General features: G+C 36.1%; 1 protein-coding gene across 1 annotated transcript in view; it reads left to right on the forward strand.

Annotated features, from left to right (window-relative positions):
- The first annotated feature begins 284 nt into the window (after positions 1 to 284).
- LOC144966771 (uncharacterized) overlaps positions 285 to 9085 on the forward strand; it is a 57556-nt gene continuing 48755 nt past the window's right edge. The window contains exon 1 of the mRNA XM_078903548.1: positions 285 to 307. The gene's annotated coding sequence lies outside the window, so the exon portion shown is untranslated. The remainder of the gene's footprint in view (positions 308 to 9085) is intronic.

The raw sequence follows: 9085 nt of genomic DNA on the forward strand, positions 1-9085 counted from the left end.
CAAAGCATATACTTTCGCTTTCGTGAAATATAGGCCAAGTTTCAATGATAATTTTATCAACTTCCGTTATCAATCGGATACCATATATTATCTAAAGATAACATGTTAGTGATGCTCAGATAAATAAACAAACAATAAAACGAAGATAAAACGTCAACAGATTTTAAATTGTATCAGAATATTTCAATTTGATATTTACATCCTTGTCTGCGAGTAAATAAAGCTATTTGTATAAATTTGTTCTCATCTTTCTAATGTGTAAAAGAAATTGTAATTCAAAAGATTGTGAAACTTGTGTTTGCATATGGTAAGACTACTCTCTCTCTCTCTCTCTCTCTCTCTCTCTCTCTCTCTCTCTCTCTCTCTCACTCACTCTCTCTTTCTCTCTCACTCTCCTCTCTCTCTCTCTCTCTCTCTCTCTCTCTCTCTATCTATCTATCTATCTCTCTCTGTCTGTCTCCTTCTCTCGCTCTTTATCATTATCTCTTTCCCTCATATTTCTCTCAACGTCTACCTTTCTCTGTCTGTGCCCCTTCGTTCAAATGCATTTTTCAGAGAAACAAAATACTTCGCATTACCATCTTAAGATTTCACTATAATCAATGCGTATCGGAAGCAAAGATGTCAACAATGATTGCCTATAGCAAGTTGAATGAGGTAAACGATTTCAATGTTTGTAATGTCTTTGCCAGAGACACAACACCGGATTGACAGTTTAAAAAATAATCAATTACACCCATCCAGTTTCAGATTGCTTGATGTTTTTACAAAACGAAATAAAAACTCTTTTGTTTTTTTCAGAGCCGCGCCATTTTATACTCGATATATTAGTGTTAGGAGTCATTGGAGCCGGAAGGTCAGATAGACAGAGCTTATCCCGGTTTCTGTGACGTATAAATAACGAAGAGAAGATATTAGATAAAAGAAATTTTCTTTTCAGTCTTGGAATAAACAGTTAATTCATTGCAAAGATCTATGGTTTGAAAAAGATCTGAAAAAGTGTATATGAAACACTGCCAGACAAAGCAAGAAAGAAAAATACAAGAAAAAAAAACTCCCAAAATTCAGTCTTCCTCCACTGGGGATCGAACCTCAGGCCTCCTTCCGCAAGATCTATCATAAACCGAACCACCAAAATACCTTCTAGATAACAAAGCAGTTGAAACCTTTAAGGGATAGGCTGTCCATCATTGCTTGTGAGTAGTATATTATACGCAAGAAGGAGAAATCATTGTTAAATGAGTAGAGTTTAAAAATATTTACAGTGTTATTATGTAGTATGATATGAATTGGTATGAATTTTAATTGTTTAAAATAGGCTAAAGCCTTTAAATACCCACGACCCGTTAGCATGTCAGCATAGCAAATCAATTCCAAATTTTAGCCATGAACAATTTTTTTTGTGCAAAATAATGTCAGTTTGCAACGTTATGTTAACTTTGATTTGCCAGCAGTCACGCCAACGGATATAAAAAAAAGTGCGAGGTATATCATCAAATAATCGAGTCTTAAATTTTAGAAATGACACTAACAAATGCAAACACAATTGATTGTAAATTCTATTTAAAAATGAGAATATAAAATATATATTTTAAATAATACATATAATTAAACGTCAATTGGTACAGTTTTATATAATGAAAAAAAAAATAAGTATTGTTAAAAAAAAAGGAAAGAAAAATAAAAATTTTAATATTAATTTTTTTTTACAGTATACAGTATTGGCGCCATTGATATCACATGTTACAAATCAGTATTTCCATGTCATTCATCTTATTCAAACATCAAATGAGTTTTTTGACAACGCCAGTTTTAACAGACTTGACTGTTTCTGAGTAGTTTGTGTCAAATTTTAGTTTGTTCCAGAAGTTGACAGTTCTAAAAATAAATGCATTTTTCTAATACTTGAAGAACACCCCTCTATGTATATTGTGTATCTCCTCGAGTGGTTGTAAGATGAGAAAATCTAAAAACGTCTCCTGCATTGACATTATAGCTATTATGAACACTTTTTTTATATAGGTATAAAATCTCCTGGTAAGCGCCTATATTTAAGAGACGGGAGTTGTAATGTCAGCATAAGATAAATTTGATAATTCTGTTAGTAATCTAGTGAGCTCTTCTCTGAACCTTTTCTAAAGTAATGGTTGGACGTTTATGTAGTGGGCTCGAATTACTATTTCCATATTCCAAAAACAGTACGTACATTAGTTTGTATAAAGTTACGAGGGTGAGTCAAAATGTAATGGGACACTGCTTATTACTTTAAAACAAATTGAAACAATACCATGCATTATATCTCAAATTAAAGCTTGGCCTTAGCTCAACATAGTCTCCGACTATCTCAATAGCCACAGTCCACCTTTTTATAAGGTCATGTATCCCGTCCTCATAATACTTAGTTGACCGAACTTTGAGCCAATTTTTCACTACTGTCTTGGCTTCTTCATTATCTCCAAAGCGATGTCCCCCATTGCCTGCTTCAGTGGACCAAAAAGATGAAAGTCCGAAAGTGTCAAGTCTGGTGAATTGATAAGGAGGGTGAGACAGCGTTGTCCATCAAAATGATGGATAACGCGATTATCTCCCTTTTTCTGGCGCTTTTGTGTGTGTGTGTGTGTGTGTGTGTGTGTGTGTGTGTTTGTGTGTGTGTGTGTGTGGAAGGGCATTTTCATTAAGAAACAATACTCGTTCCATCTCCAAAGCCGGCCTAATTCGAAGAATTCTTGCTTTCAGTTGCTTCAAGGTCTATTTGTACCGTTCAGAGTTGACAGTAGGAAATCAACGAGGATTACACCTCTAATATCCCAAAACACTATTGGCATACTTTTCCCAGCTGATTTTTCAGCTTTGAATTTTTTTTTATATTATGGGGAAAAGGGGTATCGTTATTCCAATTATTGTCTCTTCGACTCAGGTTCAACCCATCTAAAACACCACACACACACACACACACACACACACACATACATACACACACACATACACGCACGCACAAACATATATGTCTATAATGTTTTAACCATAACCTTTTCTTGTTAACCTGAAGAAGGCCAAATCCGAAACGTCGTTTACTTTGTGTTGTATCTTTTATAAGAGTCATTTTACTCCGTTTATTTTACTATAGTCTCGGGTTAATTATCCTCTGGTGCACATCTCCCATAAGCCGACCTCAATTCCCACTGGTATCCATCATCCATAGTCCCAGGTTCACTCCCCACTGGTGTACATTTCCCATAACTTTGTCGGGTTTCGTCGGATTTCGGTGGGTCTCTTAAAAAAGAAACACCCTTCTCCTCCAATAGTCCCAGGGTCACTCCCCACTGGTGTACACTTCCCTGAGTCTCTGGTTCACTCCCCACTACTACCTAATTCCCATCATTTTGTCGGGTTCCGGTGTGTTTCGTAAATAAGAGACACTGGGAAAAACTCAAGTGTGTGCCTTCCATTTAAAAAACCGCCTTGTCAACAGGAAACTGAACATCTCCTGGAATGGGAACACATTGGAGAACAACGCATTCTCCTGTATCTTGGTGTCACCTTAGACCGCACACGGACCTCCTCTCAGCACACAAAAAAAATATTTAAAAAATAGCAAAGGTGGCCACAAGAAACCACCTCCTTAGAAAACTGGCAAACACTCATGTGGAGCAGATCCAAAAACTGTCAGGACAACTGCACTAGCCCTCTGCTATCCATCAGCCGAATACGCCTCACTAGTCTGGCTAGATCCTGAAAGATTTACCCTGAACTACATAACACCTGCCAGATCATTACTGGTAACTTGAAGCCAACGACAAATAGACTGAAGTCGAGAAAGAGATTCTGAACTCTTTCACTTTGTTTGCGTCTAGTGTAATTCCCTTTTTCTGGGGGAATAGCTCATCGTCCTTCATGTGCTTTTTTGTTTTCCCTTGGAACTCTCCTACACTTATGAAAATATTTCTGTCTCCTATTTGCTGAGACTCTATAGTGAGTTGTTCTGGTAAATTAGTTTTCATCAACCTCCATTGTATATATTTACCTTCAATAATTTAATGACAAAAGATATCGATAAACTACTTGACATCAAGTATTTTCTGATAAAACGTGTGAAAATGAAATGACTTTCAACACTTATGCAAACACTTTATTTCTATAGACCAAGAAAGTGTCTGTTTATGATGATAATAATTTGTGAAATACAAAATTTCAAACGAGCTGTTTTCTAGAAAGTTTAACACCTTGTTAAAATTATATATGTGGGGGGAAAAGTATATTTTAGAATAAAGAATTGGGAATCTCGATACATCCGACGTATCTACTGTTTTCGTGAAACATTAACAGCTTGCTGAAATAATATAGGTAAAGGAAAAAGTCAGTTTTGGATGATAAGAATTGGGAAATCCGATATATCAGACGTAGGTACTGTTTTCGTGAAATTTTAACAGTATTTTGTAATAATATAGGTAACGGAAAAGACAGACTTAAACTGCGCAGAACAAATAGTCATTTTGTACACCATTGATTGTTTTGCCATCATCTGACAAACCCTCTCTCGTTGATGAAATTTTAAGGCGTCTGTCTATCTATAACACCAAAACCTCAAGATCAAATCCGTATAGAGATATGACTTAGAGTAAGTTTGAACCTAGGAATATTGTATCAACATTGATGAATGTGGGTGATATTAAGTGTGTGACATCATATTATTACGAAACCGACCTACAAAAAATCACACCTTAACACTCATTTCCCCAGCCATACACACAGAAAATAAACACCCACACACCCACACACCCACACACAAAAAACACGCACACACACACACAAACATAAAAATAAAAAGAAAGAATATTGGAATCTTCAAGATTGTGTCTAAAGATAAAGTAACAATTAATTTTTTAAACTGTCAAAATCTAAGATAAATTTGAAATTCTGTGAGTCTAATGACACCGGAAGTGCCAGAAATGTCCTCCAAATCACCCGTATGTCAACAAAGACTCGAAGACTAATCCATCTCGGAATTAATATCCCTATCACAAATACCTAATGCCCTGATAGTGAATGAAGACAGTGCTGACATAACACAAACATTGTGTAAACATATCCGTGACTGTAAGAAGCAAGTTTTGGTAACAAACTGTGGAAAAACAGAAACCCTTTTGGGATTTGTCGAATCTGCCGCCCTCTGACAAAACAACTTTTTTCTCATTTTGACCAGAAAATTTGACCTCAAAGATCGATTGTTCAATATGACTCACCCTTGTCAAAAATTATCAAATAATTTGAGCCTTTATAAGTGTCAGATATAAGACCTATTAACACGTAAAGGGTTATTTGAATCGATCGATTTTGAAGTATCGATATTCTGGCCAAAATAAAATATATGTTTTGTCTGAGTAAAGCTGAATTCCTGATTACCAAGACTTGCGTGATTTTGGTTTATCCATCAGAAGATGACACAATGGAGGTGGGAGGCCTATTTATCAATATTACCATGATGAGTTGGAAAACAAACCAAAAAGATATTACACCATAATAATCGCGTATTTTACTGTTTTCTAAAACTAGAGACAAGGACGATGATTTAAAATATCGAAAAGATAGAGTATGTGTTAATAGTGCCATGAGAATTGGGAACTGTATTCGAAAAGAATCAGCTACAGAGATTTTCCTACTCTATACAATACCAAGATTGAGCCCATCTATTTTCTTAGCTCATGTCCGCATTAAAATTGCTGTTACTGGTGTGATAGAGAGAAAAAAAGATGTTTTTATAACAAATCCAGTTGGGTGTAATGAAAAATCGTGTGATTTGTCTTAGATCTAAATTTTATATGGACTTGACAAGAGTAAAGTTGACAAAAGGTGTAAAATCTACGTACGTATGTCATTAACGTCAACTTGTCCAAGAAAACAACGAGTGCAAATATGCCGCTGGCCATAAACTCACACCTGAACAAGACTGGAGGAGTCCTGTTCATGAGACAGTGGAAGATTTGGGGAGGGTGGGGGGAGGGGGGTCGAGGCAGGGATGAAGGTAGAGGGAGAGGAGGAGGAAGAAGAAGAAAGAGGAGGAAAGAAGAAGAAGAAGAAGAAGAAGAAGAAGAAGAAGAAGAAGAAGAAGAAGAAGAAGAAGACAAGAAGAAGAAGAAGAAGAAGAAGAAGAAGAAGAAGAAGAAGAAGAAGAAGAAGAAGAAGAAGAAGAAAACGAGGAGGAAGAGTAGGAATAATCAAAGTGAAGTGATGTGAAAATGAATTATATCACCATTAGGGGGGAGAGGGGAAACGATTAAGAAATTACGTGGGATGAAAAGAAGAGAAGAGGAAGAGAACACGAAAAAGATGAATATGAAGAAAATTATGAGGGTGTCAAGGAGGAGAAAAGAAAGAAAGGGTAAATGAAAGGAATAGAAAGAGAAAGAAAGAAAACCAGACGCGGAAGAAAGTTACCATTACTATTTCTAACAATGACGTCATCAAAGGCTAGCCTGATTAAATAAACACAATGTCTATTATTTGCATTTCCGATTATTATGAGGCGAGATCCGAAGGGTAAAGAAAGGAAAGTTGTCGAATCTTGAGTGATACTATCTTTAAGTCCTCCAGTTCTTTTCACGTAGAATTTGTTAAGTTTTAATGGCCGAGGATAAGTGGTGCTATAATACTTCCTGATACAATATGTGACAACCATGTCCATTTGGTTTCTTGTCGGATGAACGAGATAAACAATGCTACTACCGTAAGAGTACTACCGTACTCTTGTAAAAACCCGAAATTAAATGTTGGCCAGAAAACGCGTCCTTCAAATTTCGATCAATTTAAATGACCCTCAACCTGGTACCCTTATTTTTTAAGAAGGTTGGAGCCATTTGGAAATATTACATATAATTTTAAAAGTCGTTTAAATTTGTTTATAAACTAGTATAGAACCCGCCATATTTGCGGAGAAATAAAGGCCGTTTGGAACAGGCGGCCATAACTTATGCTTATTATACTACTGTATTGTATTTCTAGATTTGCTTGTAATTCTGTGGTCGTTGATAAAGATATAAAATTGTCTTTACGGAACAATGTTGATCCTCAACCGACGTGTTCATACATGCAGGTTTGACATCAGAACCAACCCACTTACGAGTCAAGTTTAAGATATGGACAATATATGGCGTCATTTTTTTTTTTTTTTGGATTTCCATTACAACAATGAGCCCATAAGGAATTATGTTATCAGACCTGTAAATAGGTGCAGGTCGTCCTCAACCCTATTTTTTAAAAGAATAGATTAGAAAGATTATCATTACTTCAGAGTATCAAGAGAGATTTAAGATTACGTCATCATTTTTGTTGCGGATGAGATTATTATTACTTGATTGTATCAAAAGAGATTTAAAATTACATCAATTTTTGCTGTGGATATGCTAGAATTGCGTAGAATAAATTATAGTCGCAATGAAAGTCAAAAGTAAAAAAAAGGACTGCGTTTTATGACCTGGTAGATTTTCTTCGTATTAATTTGAGTCAACGGATTATAAAATTAACCTGAAATAAAAAAGATTTGCTCGTATATAAGTGTATGAAAAATAGTTTTATAATTTTTTGACTTGCCAGTAATTCTGTGCTCGATTATATAGATTTAACATTGGCCGTTTGGAACTATGTTGATCCCCAACCCTCTTTCTTAAAATAATAGATTCTAACCGGACCCCACAACTTACCATATTTATCAAGACAGCCGATCCGTGATGAGACTAGAGCTTCAATGAAGTCCGAGTTGCATTGCTTTTATTACAATCTGGGCTCTTTGTTAACCCATAGAGGCCCGGTGCTTACTAAAAAAAATTCCCCTGAGGCCCAGTGTAAGGGGCATAACTCTTAACAAAAAAATACCAACACAAAGTTAAAAAATTATTAAACGAGAACCAAATGACATAAAATTATAATTTTAATTCCTTTTTATAGCCAGATAAATTTGCTTTCGAATGATATATAACATGACATGTTTTGATTTCAATAAATTGGGAAAAAAAATATTAAAAAAAAAAAACTCGTTCCCCGCACCCCCATTCCCGTCATTTTCGTCAATCTCGGACTCCGATTCACCTTGATCGGGTGCTAACGCCTCGTCTTGTCCACCCCCACCATCGTTTACATCTTCTCTTTCTAGTTCGATATCGCTTTCATTTCCAAAATCCTCTTCATCGTCTACACCACTCTCCAAAACATCATTTCTAGCGCCACGGAACAAACTCGTGAGGTACGGGAATGCCATTTTTCTGAATTCGATTACTCACTTGCTATCAACGATATAAACGTGCGGTAAAAAGGAAACGGAAATAGAACGATCGCATTACGTTTACGATGTTTCCGGTTTAGAATAAAACGAAGTGATTCGTTGCAATAACAAAGTAAACATGATCCGTTTTTTCTCGGGGGCCGCGGGCGATGACGGGCGATGCGGGCCTCAACAGTCGCGGGCGACACCAGGGGAAGCTATAGATTTAGAGCTTTACTACTCTGGCAAACGACTTCCGGAATGAAACAAGTGACCAAAAGAACGGTTATTATGAGTGTTTTCTGGGCCCGTTTTTACTAAAGACTAACGTTAGTCTTTTCCTAGCCTAAAAGATGTTTAAGTCTTTACCCTGAGCGGAGCAAGTAATTTTTTTTTTAATGGTTCTTATGAGCGTTTTCTAGTCTTTGATTCCGTAGGCTTTAGTCGAAAACTGGGAGTGGTAGGGACGGAGACTAAATTGGTTATTTTGAATTAGTTAAAAAATATATCTTCATACTTTTTCAACACAAAAGATTTAATCAACGCCACATCCGCTTCCAATCATGTCTAGTTTCATTTATTTTTTTTTTGTTTGACCTTTCAACTTACTTGATTGACATAGTCACATTATGAATCAAGTTATGTGATCGAGAGGACATTAATTGGAGCAGGGAAGTGCTTATTCAGTCCTCAGAAGAAAGGGGAAAATACAATGCATTGGATTAAACCAGTCCTACGAACGACTGGATTCACACTGTAGGTATCCATTCCTCTTTCATAACCCAAGAATATAGCGTTCATCTTTTAATCGTCACTTATCAGATCACTGAC

The sequence above is a fragment of the Berghia stephanieae genome, chromosome 2, assembly GCF_034508935.2.
Source record: "Berghia stephanieae isolate SIO BIC M18660-M18661 chromosome 2, UCSD_Bste_1.3, whole genome shotgun sequence".
Lineage (NCBI taxonomy): Eukaryota > Metazoa > Mollusca > Gastropoda > Nudibranchia > Aeolidiidae > Berghia > Berghia stephanieae.